Source organism: Symphalangus syndactylus, chromosome 15 (assembly GCF_028878055.3).
Source record: "Symphalangus syndactylus isolate Jambi chromosome 15, NHGRI_mSymSyn1-v2.1_pri, whole genome shotgun sequence".
Lineage (NCBI taxonomy): Eukaryota > Metazoa > Chordata > Mammalia > Primates > Hylobatidae > Symphalangus > Symphalangus syndactylus.
Window position 1 is genome coordinate 41,954,366 of NC_072437.2, and position 25,792 is coordinate 41,980,157.

The window sequence follows — 25,792 nt, forward strand, 5'->3', positions numbered from 1 at the left end:
CGAGGTGTGTGGATCACCTGAGGTCAGGAGTTCGAGACCAGCCTGGCCAACATGGTGAAACCCCGTCTCTACTAAAAATACAAAAATTAGCTAGGTGTGGTGGCACGTTCCTGTAATCCCAGCTACTGGGGAGGCTGAGGCAGGAGAATTGCTTGAACCTGGGAGGCCGAGGTTGCAGTGAGCCGAGATGATGCCACTGCACTCCAGCCTGGGCAACGAGTGAAACTCCATCTAAAAAAAAAAAATATATATATATATATATATATACACACACACACATATATGCAATTGATTTTCCATGTAATCTTATATGTTTCTTATATATTTTATATACTCCAAACATTTTCTTAATAGGGGTACATTGGCTTTACCAGACTGACAAGGGCCCCATGATATAAAAGAAAGTTAAGAAACCCTGGTTAGGTATAAATTACTTTCTATCTGTGTAAATAACAACATTCACTGGCCTTTGCTATTATGTTTTCACTTAAATAATTCTATTATTTTCAACTCATTTTTTCCTATTTTTAACACCTTTAACAAAATATATCATATATTATAAAATTCACCTATTTCTTGTGTAAAATTTGATAATTGTAATAACTTTATCAAGTGGTGCAACCATCACCATAAGTCACCTTTAGAACATTTTCATCTCTGCAATTAGATCCTGCATGCCCATTTATGGTCTTTAGCTCATTATTAGGCATATTGAATGAAATTGCATTCCACCTACGATGCAATTGATTATAAATATTTTTATGTTATAAAAGTGATTCCATAATAAAAATTCTGCAACAGTGCTGACACCATAGCATGACATTTTAGAAACAAAATTAATTTAAAAATACTCGTTCCAGGTTAATGGTTACAAACATGCAATTAGAAGAAACACATTCTAGTGTTTGATAGTACAGTAGTTTGACTATAGTTAACAATATATTATATATTTCAAAATATCTAGGAGAGAAGATTTGAAATGTTCCTAATACAAAGAAATGATAAATGTTCAAGGTGATGGATATCCTAAATACCTTGACTTGATCATTATACATTCTATACACATATCAAAATATTACACATATACACTATAAATATGTACAAATATGTATAAATACAAAAATTTAAAAATATTCATTCTAATTGATTCTGTCAAGAGTCATCAATGGATACAAAAACTAGTGTGAAAATATTTGAGGAGTAACCAGATAGTTATGTAATCTCAAAATATCTTTCCATAAAGCATTTATTAATTATAATGGGTAAAACAATGTTAAAGTGGAGAAACACGACAAGCATCAACTTAGCCAAATGGTCAAGGTTAACATTACCAATAATAGGACAAATCAACAGCAAATGCCTTCTAAGATGGTGCACCGAGAAGAACATAGCATCATTTGTCTGGTATTCCTGCCGAAAGTATATAATTTGAATCTAATCAGGAGGAAACATCAGACAAACTCCAATGTGAAGGACAGCATGCAAAATAATTGTCCCATACTCTTAAAAACATCAGCTTCAGTGGGCACTGTGACTCATGCCTGAAATCCTAGCAATTTGGGAGGCCAAGATGGGAGGACCACTTGAGCCCAGGAGTTTGAGACCAGCTTGAGCAACATGGCAAGACATTGTCTCTACAAAAAATTTTTTAAAAAATTAGCCAGGCATGGTGGCACCTGCCCGTGGGCAACACAGTGAGATTCTGTCAAAAAAAAAAAAAAAGACGCCAGGCGTGGTGGGAAGCCCAGAGGGGCGGATCATGAGGTTAAGAGATGGAGACCATCCTGGCCAACATGGTGAAACCCTGTCTCTACTAAAAATACAAAAATTAGCTGGGTGTGGTGGCACACACCTTAGTCCCAGCTACTCGGGAGGCTGAGGCAGGAGAATCACTTGAACCCGAGAGGCAGAGGTTGCAATGAGCTGAGATCATACCACTGAGCTCCAGCTTGGCAACAGAGCGAGACTCCACCTAAAAAAAAAAAAAAAAGTCAGCTTCATGAAACACACGAAAGACTTTCTATAAAGAAAGCCTCAGGAATTCCATAATACAGGCAAGTAAAGAGATAAGGGCTGTATATTAAGTAATAGTATTATATCAGAGTTAATTTCCTAATTTTTATAATTATGCTGTGATGTAAGAAAATGTCCTTGGTTTTAGGAAATACACACTAAAGTGTATAGCAGGAAAAGACATTATATCTACAACTTATCCTTTTAAAAATAAATTTTATGGTGTATATTTGAGAGTTACATGTTATGGTATACATACAGACAGTAAAATCGTTGCTATAGTGAAGCTGATTAACATATCTATTATCTCGCATAGTTTCTATTTTCGTGGTAAGAGCAGCTAAGATCTACTTAATTAAAAATTTCTAATGCAATATAATTTTATTGACTTTAGTCCTCATGTTGTACATTAGATCTCTAAACTTGTTCATCCTACACACCTTCTATCTGGAATCCTCTGACCGACATCTCCCCATTTCTTCCCCACTCCGCCTCCCCTGCCATGGTAACCACTGTTTTATTCTCTAGCTGTATGTATTTGAAGTCTTTTTTTTTTTTTAATTCCACTTGTAAGTGAGGTCATGCAATATTTTTCTTTCTCTGTCTGGCTTATTAAAATAATATTCTTCAGGTTGTTCCAAGTTGTGGAAAATGGCAGGCTTTCCTTTTTTATAAGGCCAAATATTCCAGTGTGTGTGTATATATATATATATATATATATGCACACATACACATTTTCTTTATCCATTCATCTGTCAACAGACACTTAGATTGTTTTCATATCTTGACCATTGTGTCTAATGCTGCAATAAACACTGGAGTGCAGATATCTTTATGAGGTGGTGATTTTGTCTTCTTTGGGTATATACAGAGAAGAGAATTTGCTGGGTCATATGGTAGTTCTATTTTTAATTTCTTTAGGAACCTTGCACTGGTTTTTGTAATGGCTATGCCAATCTTCATTCCACCAGCTGTGTGCCAGGGTTCCTTTTCTTCTACACCTTTGCCAATACTTACTATCTCTTGTCTTTTTGATAACAGCCATCTTTATGGGCGTGAGGTGATAACACACAGTGGTTTTAATATGCATTTCCCTTATTGTTAGTGAGGTTGAGCATCTTTTTATATATACCTCTTGGCCATTTTTATGTCTTCTTTGGAAAAATGTTTGTCTTCAACTTACTTGTAAATGGTTAAGAAAATGTATTTGCGTGGGGTGTGTGTGTGTGTGTTTGTGTGTGTGTGTGTGTGTGTGTGAAGAGAGAGGAGGAGGAGGAAAAGAGGAAATAAAAATTAACATTTGGGAAATCTGGGTAAAGATTATTCTGAAATTCTTTGTACAGTTCTTGAAACTTCTATAAGTATTAAATTATGTTAAATGAGAAAAAAATGCACTTAGTCTTAAGTGTACTCACTGTCATACTGAACACTGAGAGTTCTGATACCACAATTTATACTCTACTATCAGTTATCTTTAGCTACTGGGGTAAATTTTCTCAATAGACTTTTTTTGATGTGCCCCATTTGCTTCTTTATTTGAGTCTTTGTGCTCTCTTGTTTTGTTTATTACTTTCCTAGGGCAGATGATGCTGAGTTTCAAACATATGGCCATTTTTATTTTCTGCCAATCACCTACAAAAAAATGCTAAGAAACACCAATCATTGTGATAAACTAAAATAAGGTATGGAAAATGTGGAAAAGAATGAGTCATGTATTTTGGGAGTCAGCAGCTTTGGTTGGCCACTGATTGAATTCACGACCTTGGAAAAAACCACGTCATTGCTTTATGCCCTATTCTCCTCATAATCTTTTCCCCAGAGCTTATATTACAGAGTGTTGACAGGATTAACTTATGATTGTGCATCTCTTTGAATCTCCATGATTTAGGTATTAAAGAAGTTGCCACAAATAAATATCCCTAAAAATAGTGTGCTTATGCAAATCCTCTTCTTGATATTTTGGTGGTGGTTTTAGAACTGTAAATGCTTTTCAGAAAACTCACAGTATTACTGTGAGTTTTCTGAACTCACATTGGCTTGTGGTATACTTTTTCCCTGTAGATATTGTATTATTGAGTATTGTTATGGAGTATTATTAAAGACAATAGAAAATCATACAAGAGATTTATTAAATCTCCATTGTTTCCTATTTTGCCTTTTCATTTCTAGACTGGAAGTGCCTAAATTATAATTTTTTTCTTCCAGGTTTTTACCCTCTGCATCAGGCATACTATTTTTGCCTTGCTGGTGTCTATTCACCCTTTTTCTGGCATCAGCATGCTGAGTTTCTTTTAGGGAAATATGCCTCCCCCAACTTAGTTTATCTGATTTAATTGGGACTGACCCAGGCAGATGGGGTCCATGAAGCAGATCAGACCAATTAAAGCAGCACATGTCCTATCTACAGGAACGAAATATGATACCAAGGACCATAAGTCCCATGCATAACTCATACCAAAATTATTAAGAAATGGGTGGTCTCTTTCCACTGGGATTGCTGAACTGGGAAAATGGAAGTCTGGGCTTTCTAGCAGCTATCTCACTAACATGAGGAAAGAATATGTCTAAGCCTGTTTCCAACCGAGTTGAAAGCAGAGCTGAGAAATAAAAGGAAGAAGTTTCCTTTTATTTAACGATTATTTAAGCATCTAGATTGGGTATGCCTGTATAGAGATACCTGAGGTTTGCTAATGTGGGTCAATATATTTCCTTTCCTTTCTTCTGCCCTCCTTCCTCCTCTGTCTCCTTCTCTTTCTCCTTTTTCTTCCTCTTTTTCTTAAGTTTGTTGGTATTGCTCTGACTAAATCATTTGGTGCATGTGGTAGAGATAGCTAGTTGCTTATTCAATATCCATTTTCCCCTTTATTCTCAGCAAAGTAACGTCAGTTTTATTCAAGATGTCAATGGCCCCCACTTTAAAAATGCACTTCACAGCCTGTTTCATAGATAAGCATGACCATGTAACTACATACAGGCCAAAGAGATATAGGCAGAAGTTATAGGATGGGATTTATTAGAAGGCTCTTATTAACAGAAGCTCAGATGAGTTCATTTGCTCCTTGCCCTTCTGCTTATTCCTGCTTGGAATCGACATATGATGGTTGTGTCATGGGACCAGCTGGAAACCTCTGTGGCTGGCAGTGCCTTCTGCCTGAGTATTACTTGCTCCCACTGGGCTCATTCCACCCACTTGGCCTGGCAGCCTGCACTCAGCTCGCGCTACCGGCCCGGATCCCACACCTGCCAAATGTGAGCCAGGCACAGAGTAGCAAGGGGTGTGTGTGTGAGCAAGTGCGGGGTCCAGCCGCTGTGCACATCCAGGCACATTGGCTGCTGCAGTGGGGCAGGCAGCTCCAGGCACTGGCATAGGTGCCGGCTGTGTGCAAGGTTGTGGCTAGATAAGATGTACTGCACGTGGCTTCTGCTGTAGGTACCTACATCTGGCCAAGGGGAACACAGTGCCACCAGGAAGCTTGGAGACACCAGGAACCACAGAACCCCAAAGAGGGGGTGAGGTCATAGCCCTGGCTCGGGGAGCCCCCAGGTCTGGGATCCCCAAAGGGCCACAGCTCTTTTCTTCTTCTCTCTTCTTTCCTCATTGCCTGTAACATGGCGAGTGCAGGGGCATGTTTGAGCTCTGTTTGTGTTATAGCTCTTTTAATCCCACCATTAGCGGGTCCAGAGTTCTTGTCCCGCCTCTAGGAAGAATTAAGTGTGCAGATATCTGGAGGGTGAGCAAGGCAAAGAGGTGCTTTATTGAGTGCCAGAAAAGCTCAGAGGAGACCCTCAGTGGGTAGCTCCTCTCCGAAAGCAGGTTGTCCAGTCATCTGCCAAGTCGGGTGGAGTCCGAGGTTTTTACGGGCTTCAGAGGGGAGAAAGTGCATGCTGATTGGTCCATAGGCAGCCATGGGTGGGCCCAGAAAATGTACCATATATTCTCACTCCAGTCCACAGAACTGTCAGCCAAGCCCCCAGGTTTCAGGCCATCCCTGGCTTGAAGGTGGGACTTCACCGGGAACCCGCCCCTTTTTCCCCAGGAGCCTATCTGCCTCCCTCTGCCATTAACCTGCCATCCCTGAACAGCAGAGGCTGTTCATGCCTACGGGTGCCTACAGGCCCATGCAGAGCTGCCCTTAACCCTCCTTGGTCTCCCTCCCATGCTTGTCGGAGCCGAAAAGTCCAGAGGGGGCCCAAGTGGCAGGTGGCTGGTGTCAGCGCTGCCCAGAGCATGCACACACTCAGCCAGGTCAAGACAGTGCCTGGGCTAGGCCACAACCTTGCTCCAAAATTGGAGCAGGGGCCAGGAGTCAGGAGAGGCCAGGCAGTGGGAGCAGGCATTTCCGAGCATGTGGGCGCACAGGAACTTCCCAGCCCCCAAGAGTGCAGAGATGCCCAGGTCCACAGATGCTGCTGTGCAGCCACAGCTGCACCAGGGAGCACAAGGCTCCCCCACTCTGCCAACTCAGAAGGGCTTCTGCCTGTTGCCAGCTCTTGTTGGCTCTGTGGAGCATGCAGCCCTGGCTGCGCCTCCCCTGCTGTGGCCAGCATCATGGCAGTGGCCACTCCAGCTGGGCCACCACTGTCATCAGTTGCAATTCCAGTGGCCATCTTATAACCTTGAGGATGAAAGACATGTATTAAGAAAGGCCTAGGCCTAGATTCCTGTTGTCTTTGTGGAACTCCTTATCAGTGTGGATCACCCATTTCTGAACATTTTTTCTGTAAAATAATATACTCTTAGGCATTTAAGTCATTGTAGTTAGGTCTCTATTTCTAGTAGCTGACATTTCTAGATAATATGATACATCTCTGCAATCAGACATCAGTGATACTTCCTGAAATACTTTGGTTTATTTCGTGTGGAACTTCCTGAAATACTTTGGTTTATTTCGTGTGGATGTAATATAAGGAGAAATTATATAAGAATATCTTTGCTTAAGATGATAGATATTTCTCTTTATTTTTCCTCATTTATGAATTTTAGGTGAGAAGCAATCAATAATGCTGGCCACTACTACCTCAACTTTTTAATCTCATCTTTTCCATATTATGACAAAAAATTTGGATAGGTCAATGTGTGGCAGGTTAGAATCACAAAGCTTTGCCAATATGAGCTTGTAGAGATCCTCAACTTTTTACCTTCTGTTTATGTTTGTCTATTATTGTCCCATTTTAGGCCATCATCATTTAGTCAGTTACTTGGGGCTTCCTGTATCTAAATCTTTTTCATTAAGCCCAATTATCTGCACTGACATCTAATAACCATTCAACATACATTCTGATTTTTAAAATTACTTTAAAAACAACTACATAAATGAACTGGAGAGTAACTGAAATCAGGCAGAAGCTGGATATAACAGTTAAAGGAAAAAAGTGGCAACAGATGAGATATAGCAGTAGAAAGAAATTAGCTATCAGTCATCAAAAGACATAGAGAAACCTTAAATGCATATTACTAAGTGAGAAAAGCCAATCTGAAAAGGCTACATACTGTACGATTCCAGATATATGACACTCTGGGAAAAGCAAAATTAGAGACACCAAAAAAGATCAATGGTTGCCAAAAGTTGTGGAGAGGGAGGGATGAATTGACAGAACACAGAGGATTTTTAGGGCAGTGAAACTATTCTGTATGATACTACAATGGTGAATAAATGTCATTATATATTTGTCAAAATCCATAGAATGTACAACACCAAGAGTGAGTTCTAGTGTAAACTATGCATTTTGGGTGATAACAATGTGTCAGTGTAAGTTCAATTGTAACAAATGTTCTAATGTGGTGTGAAATGTCCGTAGTTGGGGAGATTATGCGTGTGGGGACAGGAGTATATGGGAAGTCTCTGAACTTTCTGATCAATTCTGCTGTGAACCTAAAACTGCTCTAATAAATAAAGTTTATTAATTTAAAAATTTTATAATCTTCCAAGAAATATGATAGAATCCAAAGTCTCTACAATATGATTTTTACAAGAACACATAGAAAATTACTACATACGGGCCATACTTACAAGAAAAGACAATCAATGAAGACCAACCTCGTGATGACTCAAATGTTGGGATTAGCAGAGGATTTTAAAGCAGCTGTTATGCTGTGCTCAAGGATGTAAGAGAAAATATGCCCATAATGATTGAACAAATAGGAAATATCAGAGAAAAAAACTAAAAAATAGTATCTGAAATTTAAAAAATACTGTATGGGCTTAAGAGCAGTTTAAAGATGATGAAAGTCACTCAACTTGAGGATACAGCAATCAAAATTATCTACTCAGAGAAACAGAGAGAAAAAAAGATGTAAATCAAACTGAAAAAAAAAACAAACCCTCAGGGTCCTGTGAGACAATTGAAGAAAACCTAATATATGTAAATTAGATTTCTAGAAAGAGAAGTAAGTGGGAATGAACCTGAAAAAATATTTGACCTAATAATTTGTTAAAAAACATAAATGTACAAAATCAAGAACTCAGACAACCTCAACTAGAAAAATATGAAGAAAATAATATCATAATCAAGTTGCTGCAAATCAAAGAGAAAAAGAAAATCTTGAATGCGGCCAGAGTAAAATGACACATCACATATAGGAGAATCATGATATGAGTGACTGCCAACTTTTCTTCAAAAACAGTGGAGACCAAAAAGACAGTGGCACAACACTTTTAAAAGGCTAGAAGAAAAGTACTATAAAACATATCCATGGAAAAGATTCTTCAAAAATAAGAAATACACATATTTTCAAATAAATATAAACTAAACCTTCCACCAAAGAAATAAAAATGTATATGTAAAAATAGATATGTACAAGAATGTTTGTAGCAGCTTTATTCTTAATTCTTAAAGCAAAACAGTATCTACAAGAGCATGGATAAAATGTTGGTATATTCATGCAATGGAAACTACTCAAAAATAAAAATGAATGCAATACGGATATATACAACATGGATGAATCTCTAAAACAATGCTGAGTGAAAGAAAGCTTATGCAAAAGAGTACATGCTGTCTGATTCGATTTACAGATTCTATTTTAGAACAATGGTTGTCTATGGGTGGAGGGGTGGGCATTCACTGTGAAGGGAACATGAGGCAACTTTTGTGGTGATGGCATTTTTCTGTATTTTCTTTCTCAGGTTAGTCATTTGTTCAAATTCATGGAATAGTACACTTAAGAAATGTGCATGTCACTATATGTAAATTTTATCAAGACATAATATAAACAAATAATGAACTCATGTTAATGACAACAAAACTATAATCATGACACTTCTACATATCATAGTGGCTTATTCACTCTTTTGTCACACTTATTAAGTGTAATGTGCTCAGCTAAACATTCCATTATCATGGAAGGATGGTATTTTATTGAGGGTAAAGTGGATATTGGATAAATTGCATTTGTGTCACAGAGATTAAGTTGGTGGATAGATTTCTAATTATGGATTCAATCTTTTAGTCAGTTCTAGTTCTATTCAGAATTCTAATTTTTCCTTATTTTTTTCTAGGAAATTGTCCTTTTCACCTAAATTTTTGAATATCTTGGCATGAGGTAAGATTCTTTTTATGCTCTTTTAAATGTCTATTGTATTTATAGCAAGGTAGTTTTTTAAACTAGGAGGTGATCCTGGTTGGATCACATTCTCTCTGTTGGAATGCCATTGCGTCCTGATTTTGAAGTGTTGGAAGTATACAGGCCAGATATATCACCAACCTAGTTTTAGTCCAGTTTTTTGGAGTGAGTTTTCATAATACACACCCACAGATAATATAAATAAAGACTAAAAACCTACATAAGTAAAGGCTTGAGGTTTTGATTTATGAGATATTCCCTCCTCCCTACCATGGCTGCCAGAAGCCTCAGCTCATGCCCTTATGACTCTGATTTGAATTTTCTTTTTCATTTCTGTTACTAGTGGGATAGTACTTTCTTTGTTGCAAGCTTAACTGGATTTTAAAACAATTTTCCCATCAATTCTGAGAAGAAAAATGTCTAGCATTAATGGATATAGAAATAAAAATGAAAATAAGTGAATCAAGCATTTTACTCAAAGGATTGACAAGGAATTACAAAATAAGCAAAGGAAAGCAGAAGAAAGGAATTAACATGATAAAAACAAAAATTGGTGAGTTAGAAAGCTAAAAGAAAAAGTAGAGCTGAAGAATACAATTATAAAATAATTTGAAAAATCAGTAAACTAGCTAAGATAATCAAGAAAAAAGAATACAAAATAAAGAGGAAAATAAGTAAGAAACAGAAGAACTTAGAATCATGAGACTAGTTTGCTTAAAACTACACCAAAATGTTAGAACACCTGAAAAAAAAGTATAATTTTCCAGGAAAATTATTTATGAAAGCTGAACTCTGAAGACAGAAAACTTTTAAAGAGATCAACTACCATAGGAGAAATAGAGGAAGTAAAGACCTAACTCTTTAAAAGGCCCAGATCCAGACAGCTCTAGGGGAATTTAACTAAACTTTTTAAAATCATGTAATTCCAGTGCTGTTTTAAAATGTTCCAGAGCAAGAAGAAAAAAAACTACTGAGTTCATTTTTATAAAGTGAGTAAATACTGATTCACTATCTGAAAAGAATGCACAGAAACCTGTATACTGATCTATATGAATATTGGTACAAAAATATTAAACAAATGATATAAAAGAGAAGCCAGCATGGCAATAAAAAAAAAAACTATCACCATTTGGGATTTATTCCAATAATGCAAGAAAGCTTCAGTATTAGAGTTGTCAACCTAAATAACATAGAGAGAGGCTCTCTTTAAAAAAATGCTATTTATTCGAGAATGGATATTGCAATGGGAATACATGTGCCACAGTAAACTATGTGCGTATTCAAGGAGTTAAAAAAAGAAAGTTTTTTTTTTTAAAATTAAAAAGGAGGATTAAATAATTGTTTTGAGATAATTATCCTTGGCTACAAGGATCGATAACGAGAGTGACACCAGTCTTTCAGATTGGACAGGCAGCTGCTAGGCAGACAACCTTGCAGAAGTATTTTTTTGTGTGTAAGATTGCAATGCCCTTTGTGCAAGGTTGTGGTTTTTGCAGTCTTTTGTGATAGTTCTTGTTGTCAGGCATTCATGCATGACAACTCTCCCTTCATGGCCTTCCCTGACTCCATTTGTCAGGGTTTTAACACAAATAACTCCCATTTTGATTCTGACAACTTTCACAGATCTTTATTAGTACATATAATATTAATACATATACAATGAAAAATCATATAATCCTGAATCATATAATGACCTCCACAGATGGTGAACAGGCATTTGACAAAATTCGACAACTACTTATTATTAAAAAAAATTTAATGAAATATAAATCCATTGATATTTCCTTAAAATGAAAATTATACCTATCCCTGACCAAAAGTTAGCATCATAATTATGATCAAACTTTACAAGCATTTCTCATTAAAGCCAGGGACAAGACAAGTCTGCCAACTCTCATCGCTATAATAATTATTGTACTCTAGCTACTGAAAAAATAAATAATACAAGAGAAATAAATTTGAGGTACAAAATTGGAAAGAATTTAAAACTATGACTATTAGTATTACTATTAGTACATAGAAAATCCAAGATGAGGATAGAAAAATTCATTAGGGTAGTGAGGTAGAAAATAAAAGAGCTTTCTTATATACATATTACAATATAATATGTAATTTTAAAAATCCAATTTATAATAGCAACAAAAAAGATAAAACTAAAAAGAATGCAATATATGTATACAAACAACTGTAAATTACCTCTGAAAGACATTAAAAAATAGAAAAGAATTAGTATTATATATATACATTTTTACAAATTTTATTTAAAATACTAATAAAAAGCAATAACAAATATCAACTTTGTTTTCAGTACACAGTTTGATCCTAAAACTCATATGGAAAAATAAACAGTCAAATAGCCAGGAAAGCTCTGAAAAGGAAGAGCAATGAAGAAGGCCCAGAATTACAGAGCAATAAAACAAATTGTATAAGCACCAATGATTACAGTAAAAACTACAGAAATAGAATCAGGAGCATAAGAAAATTTACTATTTGACATAGGTGGTACTGGAACATTTTGCTAACCATTTGGAAAAACAGAATTTGATCCTTAACTCACACTGTACTTTATTTGTGAATAAAGTCCACATCTAAATATTTCAATGAAAATTTAATAAAACATGAAAATACTAGAAGAAAACATGGGAGAGTTCTTTATAATATGGGGGTGGGGATGGCTTTTCTATGACCCCAAATCTAAGAGGCATTAAACAAAATTGATAAGTTTGCCTATGTATATATGAAAACTTCTGCATGTCAAATAAAAAACATAAGACAAATGACTTAACAAAGTGGCAACACATATCACAAAGGGCTAATCTCCCTACTCAGTAAAGGCCTTCTACAAATTAACAAGGAAAGGATCCCAAAAGTGAGCAAAAACTATGAGCAGAAAGTTAACAGAAAGGAAATACAAATGGCTTTGACACATTCAAAAGATGTTCAACTCACTCATAATAAGAATAGTACATTATACTTAGAGGACACATTTTTCATCTATCAGACTGGCAAACATCAAAAGTTAGATAAGACTCAGTTGGCAATATTGTGAGGAAATAGACATATTGCTCCTGAGGGAGTATAAGTAGCTATAATTTTCATAGTAAGTAATTTGGCAATATCCATCATTATTACAAATGCTTATGTCCTTTTACCTAGCAGTCCCACTTTTGGGACTTTATCCTTCAGACACATAGACTTCACATGTAGAAAATGGCAAATATATACAAGTTCATTATTGGAGAATTTTCTGTAATTGAAAATGGAAACAACTCAAAAAATTTATTAAGTGGGAATAGATCAATTATTATATATTCTTACAATTTGTCTGCTATACACTACACATGTCTAAAAAAAAAAGGAGTAAGGCCTCTACTATAGACTTATGCGAATGTTTCCAATATATATTAGTAAAAAAAGCAGGATACAGAATAGTGTGTATGATATGCTATTTTTGCATAAGAAAAATTCAATTAGAATAAGATTTTATGTTCATATATGTCTGTATATTCATAAAGAAATTCTGAAAGGATACATAAGAAACTAATAATGGGCCAGATGTGGTGGCTCACGCCTGTAATCCCAGCACTTTGGGAGGTCAAGGCGGGTGTATCACTTGAGGTCAGGAGTTTGAGACCAGCCTGGCTAACATGGTGAAACCCAATTTCTACTAAAAATACAAAAAATTAGCTGGGCGTGGTGACGCACACCTGTTATCCCAGCTACTCGGGAGGCTGAGGAAGGAGAATTGCTTGAACCAGGAGATGGAGGCTGCAGTGAACCTAAATTGCACCATTGCACTCCAGCTTGAGCAACAAGAGCAAAATTCTGTCTCAAAAAAGAAAAAAAGAAAAAAAAAAGAAACTAATAATGGCATTTATCTGTGTCTTTGGAAGGGCTGAGAATTGAGTGAATGGGAATGTATTTAAATTATGTGTTTAATTTCATGTGTAAGAAATTTGAACCGTGTCATATTTGTCTTTTTTATGTTATGTTTTATGCTTGTAGCTGGAAGGTTTCCATTTTAGTTTACTCCAGAAATCTCTGTTACAAACTTTTTTTTTTTTTTAGTAAAGGCTATTAGCAAAATAAATTGAATAGCTGAGTGCAGATGAGTGCAGTGGCTCACACATGTAACCCCAACTCAGGAGACTGAGGTGGGAGGATTGTTTGAAGCCAGGAGTTTGAGACTAGTCTGGGCAACATAGCAAGACCCTGTCTCTACAAAAAATTTTTAAAATTAGCCAGGCATAGTGGAATGCATCTGTAGTCCTAGCTGCTTGGAAAGCTAAGGCAGGAGGATTGCTTTACCCCAGGAGTTTGAGGTTGCAGTGAGCTATGATCACATCACTGTACTCCAGCCTGGGTGATAGAGCGACACTCTTGTCTCTAAAAAGATTATAATAAAAGAAAAAGAAAAAAGAAAAATAACTTGAAATTATGTAATTTTAATTGACACTTGTACATGAAATATCATTAATCTTTTTATTTAGAATGGATTTATTATTTCAACCTAAAGTATGAAGTTTTTTGTTTACTAATACATTTTTATTATTTAAATAACAACTACATTATTTTTCAGAATCCAGTAGCTTTTTTTTTTCCTTTTTCTTGGTACTCATTGGTTATAACACAGTAGCTTTAAAAGGCAAATTTTCTTCAGTAAGTTGAAAATAATAAAAAAGTATGAGCTCCCTCTGCTGGCTCTGAAGTGGCATATCAAGGTACATTTTGTTTATTTGGAAACAAACTGGCACATGGTACATGCCATTAACGCAATTTGCTAATATTAGGGAGAATAATTTTAAACTGTGTTTTCCATAATTTTATAAAAGTTAAATTATGCTAGTGTGCCACTAATATTGGCAAGTAAGATTAGCATTTCAATATAAATGTTAAAGTTGTATTCATTATGTGCCTGAGCTATTTGGTATATCCCTATATAGTACCATATAAGTGTGTTGAACAGGAAAAGTTTCTGCATGCACCACAATAGGTACAGGAGGATTTGTTTTAAAATTTATTATGACTTTTGAATTGCAGTAATCATAAAACCTATGTTGTGTTAGTATATTAATATTTAGTTCATTAAAAATACCATAGTTTTTGTTGTTGTTTTGAAACAGAGCCCAAGTAGAGTGCAGAATCACCCGGGTTTAGACGATTCTCATGCCTCAGCCTCCGGAGTAGCTGGGATTACAGGTATGCTCCATGACACCCAGCTAATTATTTTGTATTTTTTATTAGAGACGGAGTTTTACCATGTTGGCCAGGCTGGTCTCAAACTCCTGGCCTCAAATGATCTGCCCACCTCGACCTTCCAAAGTGTTGGGATGACAGGCATGAGCTTCCGTGCCTGGCCCATATGCATAGTTTGAAGCTAGGAGAAATAGAAAATATTTGCATAGTAAGCAGTGACATATCATTCTGAGTATAAATTTTTTTGTCATGACACATAATCTCTGATGCATTGATTTATGATGTACTTTGCAAAATTCCAAGATACTTTTATTTTTATAATTTGTTTTTATCTTCCAGATCATTGATCTGTGTCTCAGTGGTAATCACCTCATCTTTCTATTTATCTACTAAATTCTTTAACTTTTTGTGTTGTACTTAAATCTGCTTAAGGATGCCTTTTAAAAAATTCAAATTTTCATCTCTCTTTTACAAGTTTTACTTTCCCCTTGTTTCTTCTGACTGATATTCCTCTCTCAAATTGCTGTCTCTTACATAAGATGTTATTTTTCTTGGTTGGCTCATAAGCTCAATTCTGATTGTTGAAATACTGGGAATTCCACATGTGGTGGAAGGCAAAGGTGTTTCTAGTCAGGGGTGACAACTGAAGCCAGTTGTCACTAGCTCATGAGAGCTGATTATTAATTTTTCAAGAATTCTTCAAGCTAGTTGTTAAAGACAGATTTTATTAAAGCTGACATATAAACTTACATTACTTATATTAAAAACCAACACAATTTTCAAAATCATTTCCTAATTATTTAACTTCATTTTATTATTATTTATGCTCCTCAGGTAATTTACACCAACTGCATCTGTATGGTAAAAATATAGTATAATGGGTTGCTGCTGTGAATCTCCTTCCAATTCTGCATTCTGTGATATCATAGTGGTAACTTGAAATCCACCATGGTGGGGACATTTACACAATAACTGGCAAATGCTACAAGGCTGGGCTTTTTCAGTTTTGTTGATTGCCTGGACATAAAAAAGTAATACAGAAAATGTTACCGATACAAGCATTTGGGAAAAATAAACTAAAACCTTTTGTGAAAAACAATAGGTTTTATGGAATTTACAATAAATAATACTGTATATTTTCTTATTTATAAATTCTGTGCTACACATTATTCATATCAGTAAAACTTAGAACATATATATGTATCCATACATTTTGTTTTCTAGAAAGCCACTGGTTGAATAACTAGCACACTACGTGAGTCTCTACCCACAAAGGTAGTATAGGTGGGCAAGGAGTCAATTCTCTGTGAGACTCGTGGGGGAGTCACTGACTTAGTACATCAAGAGTAGTGCTGTGATTTTAAAGTATGTCCACAAATTCTTTGATACATCTCCTATCTAAAGACAGGCCCTGATTTTCCTCCCCATGAATGTGAGCTGTACCTAACGACTAATGAATGTGGTGGAAGTAACCCTGTTAGACTTCCAAGGCTAATTCACAAAAGACAGTGTGGGCTCTGTCTTATGCTCTTTTAGACTGCTTACTTTGGGGAAAGCCAGTGGCCATGCCATGAGGACACTCGAACATCTATGAAGAGGCCCCACATGGTGTGGATGACTCCTGCAACGGCCATTTTGGACCTAGATTCTCCTGCCCCAGACAGGGCTTCAAATGACTGGGGTCCCAGCAGACATCTTGACTGCAACTTCACAGGAGACTCTGGAGCCCGAACCTCTCAACTAAGCAGCTCCTACAATCATAACACACAGAAACTGTGATGTAATGAACGTTTGTTGCTTTAATTAAGCCCCTAAGGTTTGGAGTAATTCATTAGATGGCAACAGATAACTAATATAAGCAGGGAAGACTCATTATCCCCAATAAACTTCTTGGACTTCTGGGAGTCAATGAAATCTAAGACTCTCTCATATGGTGCTATACCAACTTTGTTGAAGGGAGGGTGTCTTCCCAGAGATCTGTGAAAACCAAACTATTCAGGATTAAGAGGTTCAGAAGCCACCAATACCACTGTTCTTCACTTGTTTGCTTAGTCCATGGGGGAGCAAGTCGTGGACCAACTTCCCATGGAAGAGTCCCCAACACAGGTCAAGGTCCCACCTTCTCCTACCTTCCTATAGGCCTTGGCAAGGATTTGGCTCAAGGGAGGCAAATGTCTTAGAGATGGAAGAGAGGGAAAGGGAGTTATGGCTAAGTTGCCATTTTTCAAGAATCTCCTGTATTTTATACACACACACACACACACACACACACACGAGACAGTAATCTTATATTATTGCCAAAAAAAAAAAAAACAAAGTCACTAAAATTAGATGAAAAGGTTTTAAAGACATCCATTATTTGAGAAAATGAAAGAACAACAAATCTCATGTAATAATTTCTTTCTTTTTCAGTTTAAATATTTTTCATGAAAAAGCAAAAATAAAGGCCAACATTTCTCATATTCATGCCTTTGGGCCATCTATAAACCTTTTAAAACTTTCTCCTAGCTTAAAATTAATGGCAAAATATACTAAAAAAAGGAGGAGGACCAACAGCCTTGTGCATTTTGCCTCTCATACCTATCAAATCATAATTACCAAAATGTCCAAGGCTGTTTGTATCTATTATTTGTATCCTTTATTACAGACATTCCATTTTAAATTTTTTGTTGATATATTCATATATTTATAGTCCAAATATTGAGGAAATGAACTAATGCATAAATAATAATGTGATTTAATATCGCTATTTTGTGGTTAGCTTTTTTATTTTAGCATTTTATTTCAGTCTATTTTTAATTAAATAGCTATTGCATTCTGTCAATTAACAAAGCCTGAATTAAATAGCTATCACATTCTGTCAATTAACAAAGCCTGAATTGAATCTGTCCCTGGATCTTACAGCAGGTAACTTATTTCTTCTATTACCTTTCCAGCTGACTTTGGAAAAGTCCTTGCACACGTCCAGACCCCAATTTTGTCATCTGTAAATGTGAAGATACTGAATTAGGTTATTCTTAAACTCCTATTCAGTTTCTATACTTTTAAACAGTTATTGAATAAAATACTAATCATATAAAAATCATTTTTTTTGTATAAAAGGATACAAAAAAATAAAAACTGAATTCTTATCTGAAACAGATTAAAACCTACTTGGCAAAAAAAAAATCATATAAAGAAGTAGCTGATCAGTTAAGTATTAGAAGAGGTCACAAGAAGGAGAAGGGAATAGAGGCTGTAGGGGTTAGGGAAACTCAGAGGAAATAGAACACGGTGTGAATCTAAAGAATCTGAAATTGATGGAAAAACCCATGCAAGACCTTATAAGATCATTATTGCTTTTTCAGCTCCCAGAAAGTCTTATATAATGATAATTTGCACTAGGTTTGTTTTGATGTTTTGCATACTTGTACGTTTGTTTGTGATTTGAATTTGTCTTTCAAACATACAGCTCTCCATCTCATATAAATTAATATCTACCTTCTGGAAAATTACATGCAAAAAGTTATTAGTTTATTGAAGAAAAAATTAGAATCTGGTTCTTGTTAAAGTATTATCTTTATTAAAGTCACAACTTTTAGCATGCCAAGTGATCTCCCAACTTCTATTTGTAATAAATCCCTCTTCCTTACTCAAAGTGATAGGCATACACTTAAGCAAAGTCAATCAGATTCTCTATTTTGATAATTTGTATCTCAACACCCAGGGTAGGTGATTGTTACTGAGTCAGCTGAATGCAGGGGCATTCTATAGAGAAAGTCCATGACTGAACAAGTTTTAGCAGCTCTGATTCCTAGAGATTTGATGGTTGCTGGTGCCTTGGAAGTCTATTCAGCATTTCCTTTGATGCAGTGAGTTAATTTCATTTTTTAAAAAAGAATTTCTTCTTATATAAGAAAATCGACGATGGATATTGGTTGAATGAATGTAACTACAAGCTGTATTATAAGAAAAATATATGTCAATGGACATCACGAGCCTCAGTGTGTGTTAGGCATTGTATCAATGTTCACTACCCCAAGCTTAGTGGCTTAAAAACATTTATTACTTCTCACCATTCTGTGAGTTGCTGGGGAGTTCTTTTGGTTTGCACAAGCTGTGCAAGTTGGTTGGTTTAGGATGGTCTCACTCACATGCCTGGTGGTTGTCAGGCTGGATCTTACTGGGACCTCATCACATGGCAGCCTCAGCATTCAAGCACTTTTCAAGTTGTTTCTTGCATCACATTTATTTTTATCTCATCATATTTACCTTAATATCACTAGCAAAGCAAATCACTTGGACAAATCCAGAATCAGTGTGGGAGGACACTACTCAAAGCCCTGAATATGAGAAGTGTGAACAAACTGTGAGAGACGACATTACTGTAGAAATTTACCAGGTGTTTGGAAATATGAGTAGAGATGGCTTTTAGCCTCCTCTACTTTTCTAGCTCCTTAAAATGCAAAACAAACAAAAACACTGAGATGGAGATGGCGTTTAGCCTCCTCTACCTTTCTAGCTCCTTAAAATGCAAAACAAACAAAAACCTTGGGCCGGGCGCGGTGGCTCACACCTGTAATCCCAGCACTTTGGGAGGCCGAGGCGGGCGGATCACGGGGTCAGAAGATCGAGACCATCCTGGCTAACACGGTGAAACCCCGTCTCTACTAAAAATACAAAAAATTAGCCGGGCGGGTTGGCGGACGCCTATAGTCCCAGCTACTCGGGAGGCTGAGGCAGGAGAATAGCGTGAACGCGGGAGGCGGAGCTTGCAGTGAGCCGAGATGGCGCCACTGCACTCCAGCCTGGGCGACAGAGCGAGACTGCCTCAGGAAAAACAAATAAACAAACAAAAAAAAAACCCTGTAATTCTTTTTTTTAAAACTAGTTCATTTTATTTTTTCCTCTTTCTATGGGAGATTTAAAATATCAAAGAAAGCCCATTAAAAAAAAAAAAACAGCCTTTCTTGTGGACTAATGTTTCACTTCATGGCACCTTAAGAGTCAGACAAGTGTCAATCAACATTTCAAAAATGGTAATTATAATGTAGGAAAAAAGCGATAAATGACTGTTTAAAAATGTATCATCTATTCTATGTTAGATTTGGGGAATAAAACAGTGGGTGAAAAAAAGCTTTTGCTTTCAAGGAACCTAATCTTTTAACAATACAACGTGATGTAATTGTAACAGGGATAAACCCTGTGAACACTCAGCCCAGTCAGGGAAGGTTTCCTGGAGAAAGTGACTTTTAAGGTAAGTCCTGGAGTTAGATGAAGGATAGGGTTGGGCATGGCAAATGTTCTAAACCGAAGGGGCTCTTTGTGCGAAGAGTACAATGACGGACAACATGGCTTGTTTGTAGAAATAGATTAAGGAATTTACAGGCTCTATGCACCAAAATATTATAGTGCTCTCCCACTTGAAATTCAAAATAAAATAATGCTAACTATAAAACAACATGTAGGGAAGTCTTTCTGATTTTTCCCATGTTCTCGTCATTTAAAAAATAATAAATACTCTAAAAATATATTCATACCCGTGTTGATGATTTATTCAGCATATAACAATTCATCTATTGCATAATGCGGTACTGTTCTGGATTCTGCAGATACATGGTATGGCACCATTGTAGAATGTAAAAAGTGGAGAATGGGAGAAGCTGAAGAGCTAGGCAGGTGTCAATTAATGAAAGATGTAAGAAAGCATGTTGTTAAGGATGTGGTGTTGATTACTGACCTGAGTTCAACCTCTGCCATTGACTCATTCTATAAACTTGGGCAACGTGAAGCTTAATTTCCTCAGCTGTAAACTGGGAATGCTAAATTGTGAGAATAAATAAATGTAAAGCATTTAGAACAGTGCTTAATGCCATAAAACGCAGTTAATTTCAATTAAGTATTACAATTAATAAATTTGTACTTTAGCCTGGGATATAGGGAGCCAATAAGGGTTTACATGATCAGAGGGGGCTTTAATGGATTTCTTTGGCTGCAGTGTATCATCTGGGTTGAATGACAATGAGTAGATTCTAGGTATGCTTAGGAAGAAGACTCAATAGATATTCATTGGGATATTAATTGGATAGTGGTAAAAGGAGAAGGATGATACCTAGATTTTTGACTTGAGCAATTGGATGATGGTGGCTTTCTATGAGTTATATATCACAGGAAAGAGGCAAAATTGGTTAGTGAAGATAATGAGTTTAGTTTTAGAGACTGATTAGAGATGCCTAGAAGACATCCAAGTAATGACCTTTGGGAAACATCAGCATGGATATAGGAGTTGAAATAGTAAAAATAGATAAGATGGGTTGGGGATCATGTTTAGATTGAAAAAAGGACCAACAGGAATTCCAAGGCACATCCATATGAAGTGTGGTTGAAGTTCAAGAAGGATACATTAGAGTGTTCAGAAAAATCAGGGGAAAAAACCCAAGAAGATTGTGATACAATAAAAATAGTAGGGAAAAAAGTGTTTCAAGAAAAAAACGTGAACAATGTTGTCAAATGTTATATTTAATCAAATAACACAAGACTAAATGTGGATATTACATTTAGTCAATGTCAGTGAAAAGCAAGTCACTGATAACCTTGCCAAGAAGTGTTTTGGTAAAATGATAGAGACAGAAGCTAGTTCATACTGAACTGGAGTGATGTGAGGAGAGGAAGCTGGGACAATGAGTACAAACAACTCTTGCTTGCGTTTAAAGAGAAAAGGAAAGAATGGTGGCTGAAAGCAGATCTTCAAATGATAGAGCTGAATAGTTGTTTTTTTAACAACTTTGAAAAGATCAACACCATTAACACTCTAGTTCAAACTTCCAACATCTCACGTGGACCGTTACAATATTCTCCTAATTGTTTCCTTCTTCTACCACTCCCCATTGTATCTTTCTTGGCTACCCCCACCTCAGCCCCATACATTCTCCATACAAATCTAATTACAGGCCGGGCGCGGTGGCTCACGCTTGTAATCCCAGCACTTTGGGAGGCCGAGGCGGGCGGATCATGAGGTCAGGAGATCGAGACCACGGTGAAACCCCGTCTCTACTAAAAATACAAAAAATTAGCCGGGCGTGGTGGCGGGCGCCTGTAGTCCCAGCTACTCGGAGAGGCTGAGGCAGGAGAATGGCATGAACCCGGGAGGCGGAGTTTGCAGTGAGCCGAGATTGTGCCACTGCACTCCAGCCTGGGTGACAGAGCAAGACTCCGTCTCAAAAAAAAAAAAAAAAAAAAAAAAAAAAAAAAATCTAATTACAGCCTTCCCTTACTCATGTAAGCCAGTTGTAGAAGGCTTTTCCTTGAACTAGAATGGGTATACCTCTTAATATTCTCTGGTGAGAGAGATCAGAGAAGCTATGGGGCCTCACACTGCTGGTGAGTGTTCATCTCTATCCAGTAATTCATCTGCTGGTAAATGTTTATTCTTAATAATTCACAAAAGGAAGGGTGGTGGCCCCCACTTTGCTCTCAGTACTCGCTGGTCTCCCTGCAGGTACTCTTCCCTCCCTGGGTCCTACCACACCTGAGCTTCCCAAACTGAACAAACGCCAATGATGTTTTTAGCAGTAGTTTCATAGAAGCATTCTAAAACATACCAAAGCAGTACAGAGTAAGAGGACTAAGAGTTACTCTATTAATACACTGAGCTCTTTATTTCTCTCCTTTATCTCACATAAGGAGAGAAAAAAGTTCTTACATTTTAGGAAAGCACTGTCCAATAAAAATATAATGTGAGCTGCATATGTAATTTTAAGTTTTCTAGGGGCCACACTTTTAAAAAAATAATAATAAAAAGGTGAGGGCCAGGCACAGTGGCTCATGCCTGTAATCCTAGCACTTTGAGAGGCCAAGGCGGGCAGATCACTTAAGGACAAGAGTTCAAAACTAGCCTGGCCAACATGGTGAAACCCTGTCTCTACTAAAAATACAAAAAAATTAGATAGGTGTGGTGGCAGGCGCCTGTAATCCCAGCTACTCAGGAGGCTGAGGCAGGAGAAATCACTTGAACCTGGGAGGCAGAGGTTGCAGTGAGCAGAGATCGCGCCACTGCACTCCAGCCTGGGCAACAGAGTGAGAGTCTGTCTCAAAAAAAAAAAAAGTATAATTAATTTTATTAATATACTTTACTTAGTATATTAATAGGCCAATATATCCAAATATTCTTTCAATGTGCAATTAATGTAAAAATTAAGATATTTTACTTTTTTGTTGTTGAGGAGCAAGTGAAAAACATTGTTCACATTTTTTCTAAGGCTTTGAAATTTGGTGCACATTTTATACTTACTGCACGCCACAATTCTAAATAGCCACAAGAACTCAACAGCCACACATTGGTAGTGGCTATGGTATGTGGCAGTGTAGTTTGTTCTATCCCTATGTTTACTATTCATTTGCTATGACAACAGTTTGTGATGGATGCTGCTTCCACAGCCAGGAATTGGTCCAGCTGACGCTGTTAAGGGAGTCAACTCTTTCTTCTGGGAAGGAAGGTCAAATCCTGTGTGAGCTTTGGCAGTTACATGAAATGCAGGCTTTGAGCTCATTCCTAAATTCTAGTTTACCTTGTATGGTAGATTATATTATAAACTCACTTATGTTTGCTGCTCCTCCTTGCTCCAGCCTATTTTGAATCAGGCTTGGTCACATGACTTGCTCTGGTCAATGAAACGTGGGAAGAAGTGATGTTCACTCCTGTGAGCAGAAATTGTAGGAGACAATACACGGTTTGTCATAATCTCTTTTGTGTCCACCATTATGACTGACAACATCCCAAACACACAGAGGCTGCTCCATCAGCCTGGGACCTGGAGGACCACGTGGAGTAGAGGTGCAGCTAACCTGTAATGGACATGCAGAATTTGAGAGAAATGAACCCTTGTTGTTCATTACTGCAGCCAAACCTAGCCTGTTCCTAACTTATGCACTATTGTTTGTGGGTGATGTAGATTGTTTTTTCTCTTTGTTGTCTGGAGGAATGGGATAGTGCAGCTTTAAAACTTTAGAGAGTGTGTCCTAAGGGCATTTCATTATGCCTAATGTTTGTTATTGCAATGTTATTGGTTGTTTTTCTGGCTTAAGTTCTGGCCCCCAATAAAAATGGCTTCAAATTTCAAAAGCCCTAATTAAGGTTCTACATCATTACCTTTTTAACAGTTTTGTCCTAAGGCTACTAAGGAACTAAGAACAATATGTAAAGGTGAATTTTCTTCAAAAGATTATCTGTGCCTTCCCACACTTCAATTAATAAGCAAATAAGATTTCCTTTCTGATTTTTTCCCCGATTTTCGGCTTGAAAGACAGAGATACCTCTACAATAAATATTCGTTGAAAAAAAAAGGAATGAAATGAAATGATATGATAGTAGCTTTCTAGGTGGAATTATATGCATATAAGCATGTATATACCTACGTATGAAATCCATGGTGGAAGTTTGTGAATCTGCTTTCTCTTGGAGAGGTTTTAAGTATTTATTCTTATAATAACTAACAAATGCCATTTGTAGTGTGACAGGTGTAGTGTGACAGGTGAGTGAACCCAAGGATTCTTGACTCTGTCTGAGCTGACAGACTGTCACCTAGGTTACAGGTTTTATTCTCCAATTCATTCATTCAACAAGAGAACCTGCCATGTGCTATCAACTTCTCTAAGCACAAGAGATACATTTGCAGAAAAGACAGGCGAAATCTCTGCTTTCCTGGAACTTCCATTGTAGCCAGTCTATTAGGCCTTCCCAGAGATCTTTTTGTTTTCTGGCTTTCTCTTCCTTAACAGATTTTTTTAAAAGGTTTTTTATTATGGAAAATTTCAATATGTAAGAGCTGAAAGAATTATAACCATCCCCATCATCTAGTTTCAACCACAATCAACTCATGGCCAATCTTATTTCATTGATACTCTACTCTCTCCCTTTATTCCATTTCAAGTCATTTTGATAGCACAGGTATCACATCATTTCACTAACATGATTTTTAATAATACTACATACATGTTTTTCCTCTAAGGACACTTACCTGTCCTCATTTGATAGTCTGTATGGGAGACTTTGTGTCTGCATGTGTGTGCGTATGAACATGCAATATATGTATATATGTATATATACCTTTGTAATGTGATGATTATTACCCACCATAACCATATCCATAAACAGTTCCACAGCACCTATGGAGATGGAGTCATAATTAATCACAGGTATAAACAGTGCCCACTGAAGAGTTGGTGATTGCCTCTCAAAGCTTTTTAGCTAGGTGTGGTGGCTCATGCCTGTAATCCCAGCACTTTGAGAGGCCAAGGCAGGCAGATCACTTGAGCTCAAGAGATCAGCCTGGGCAACATGGTAAAACCCCATCTACCAAAAATACAAAAAGAAAATTAGCCAGGCGTGGGTGGCATGTGCCTGTGGTCCCAGTTACTCAGGAGGCTGAGGTGAGAGGATCACTTGAGCCCAGGAGGCAGAGGTTGTAGTGAGCTGAGATTATGCCACTGTACTCTAGCCTGGGTGACACAGAGAGACTCCATCACACACACATAAAAACAAAAAACAAAAAAAGCTTTTGGTTTTTTTGAGACAGGGTCTCAGTCTGTTTCCCAGGCTGGAGTGCAGTGGTGTGATCTTGGCTTGCTGCAACCTTTGCCTCCTGTGTTCAAGTGATTCTCCTGCCTCAGCCTCCTGAGTAGCTGGGATTACAGGTGTGTGAAACTGTGCTTGGCTAATTTTTGTATTATAATAGGGACATGGTTTTGCCATGTTGGACAGGCTGGTCTCAAACTCCTGACCTCAGGTGATCCACCCGTCAGCCTCCCAAAGTGCTGGGATTACAGGCGTGAGCCACTGCGGTCAGCCTTAAAAAAGCTTTTTATGCCAGAAGTGCTCTGGTTCAATTTAGGGGGATATGATAGTATGTTTTCTTTTTGTTTTTTCTTTTGAGATGGAGTCTTGCTCTGTTGCCCTGTTGCTCAGGCTGGAGTACAGTGGCGCAATCTCGGTTCACTGCAACCTCTGCCTCCTGGGTTCAAGTGATTCTCTTGCCTCAGCCTTCC

The 25,792-nt window shown here is 37.1% G+C and overlaps 1 long non-coding RNA gene across 1 annotated transcript in view; it reads left to right on the forward strand.

The window, feature by feature from the left end:
- Positions 1-12,009, forward strand: part of LOC129463577 (uncharacterized) — a 41,669-nt gene extending 29,660 nt beyond the window's left edge. Inside the window, exons 3-4 of the long non-coding RNA XR_008651233.2 lie at positions 9,510-9,553; positions 11,883-12,009. This is a non-coding gene — a long non-coding RNA (uncharacterized lncRNA). The remainder of the gene's footprint in view (positions 1-9,509; positions 9,554-11,882) is intronic.
- Positions 12,010-25,792: the final 13,783 nt, after the last annotated feature.